Consider the following 2,185-nt stretch of genomic DNA (forward strand, 5'->3'; position numbering starts at 1 on the left):
GGTTATTATTACTTATTTGGGTCAATTATAAGTGGGTTTCATATAAGTCCACCTAAGGGAGGTCCATTAGGGTTTATTTAAGTCCAAATTTATTATAAATAAAGGCATAACCAAACATGTAAGTTTACGCAATTTTCAGATCAATAAACTTCTTTGCTGCACTTATTGTGTGTTGGTGGGATAATCTCCCTTCCTTGGTTCTCTAAATAACTGAAAACGACTTATCGAAGAACAACTATTTTCGTGGCGTCATCCTTACACTTCTCGTTCGCGGATCAATATTCGTTGGGTGGGGGTTTCCGTTTTCAATAGTGTTGGTGCCTAGGTACAAGTTATCTTTGTGTCACACTCCTATCAAACCTGATTTACTTGGCTTTCTGGGAATTGGTGTCTTTGTGTGTGGGTTGCGTGACCATGTGATCACGAGGTTCGTATCAGCTTTACATCAAAAAGTGTCTAGTATATCAACAAAATAAAGTTTTTTTTTAATAAAAAAACAAGTTCATTATAGCCATGACAAAAGTTGTAAATGGGTTATTTTACAGAAATATGGTAAAAGTATTTTGGAATTTTTATAAACATTGTTAGTGATCGTGATGTGTGATTTATTGGTAGGTTATATACTATATTGTTTAGCTTGTTGAGGAGGAGATAAAATCTTTCATTGGGAATCATCCCCAAACAAACAGGAAAAAATAATAATGGGTGGATGTTTTGTTAAAGGAATACTTAAAGCATTATGTATCAACCAGACAACAAACTAACTAGAGTTGTTGGATTGTGTCGATTCTATTATAATCTCTACAAATTGTCTATTATAGATTCAAGCCCATTTGACAAAATATTTTCACTGTGAATCATCCCTTTAACATAATGGGTGAATGCTTTATTGGAGTAATACTTAAAGCATTATGTAATAACCATGCAACAAAACTAACTAGAGTTGTTAGACCATGCATAGTTCTATTATAATCTCCATGAATCATCCATGATAGATTCAAGCCCATTTGATTTAGTGTTGGAAGTGTAGCCTTAAAACTATGTTGAAATAGCAGTGTTGAAGTTTGATAGGAAAATCTCAACCACACACAAGTTTGCAAGTGAAAGATAAAAAAATGTTTAAGTAGGCTTAAAACAACTGTGTAAGACAATTAAATGTATAAAAAAGTATGTAGATAACATATAGAGACCCTTAGAGTTCAATGTTGGTGATAAGGTGTTGCTTAAATTGACTCCTTTTATTTAGAAAATAGATTGCTGGGGATATAAGGTATTGATGATTGGTGTTGAGAAATGATAAACCATTTGAGATAATGGAAAAAGTAGGGTATTGCTTATGGATTAAAGCTTTCAAAATGGTTGAAACTTTACCCAACCTTTCATGAGAGTTATTTAGAACCTTTTCATGGAAACAAAAAAGGATCCATAAATAAGTAAGTCACACCGATGATTTATAAATAGTTTGACAATAGAATCATCAAGATTATGGATAGCCAAAGACTTGGGCAACACAAGAAAAATCACTATACTAAGTTCTTGGTAAGATAGGAAAATGATTATGAGGTTTCTTAGGAGAGAGAACTAACTTGTGTTAATTTTAGGATTTAGTACAAGACTACCTTATTTATTTTTCAATAAGGGTGTCAGACTCTTTTAGTGTGGAAGGTTTGTCATAGGTCTAGGCATGAGGATGCATGATGAAAACAATATTAGGATATGGTAACATGTATGGGCAATGATAGATTCGATACTAATGTATAACAATACGTGCAAATAGCAGGTTCATACCTCACACAACTTTGACTTGGACGAGGGACTATCTAAGATGTACAATGGCACAACGATACTTGTACAATGGTATGGAAGATTGGCATGATAGTTTATTGGATAGCATATTAAAAGAAATTGCAACATGTTATGTAGTTTGTTGACAGTCACAACAATTAACAATTTTGAGAAAAAACTATTTAAACTTGTTTTGATCCCCTAGGAGGTAGTGTTTTTGTAGCTTTTGTACATTTTTGTATTATAAATAGGAAAAAAGTTGTGTAACATGTGATTAGTACTTAAAAGTGCATTTTTATTAAGGTTTTATATTATCATTTTGCACTTGAAGTATCAATAACTCCTTAACTAAAACATGTTTTATAATAACGTATCTAATAATATAAGATACCTTTAATTT

The sequence above is a fragment of the Populus euphratica genome, unplaced genomic scaffold, assembly GCF_000495115.2.
Source record: "Populus euphratica unplaced genomic scaffold, PopEup_1.0 scaffold1172.1, whole genome shotgun sequence".
In the NCBI taxonomy this organism is placed as follows: domain Eukaryota; kingdom Viridiplantae; phylum Streptophyta; class Magnoliopsida; order Malpighiales; family Salicaceae; genus Populus; species Populus euphratica.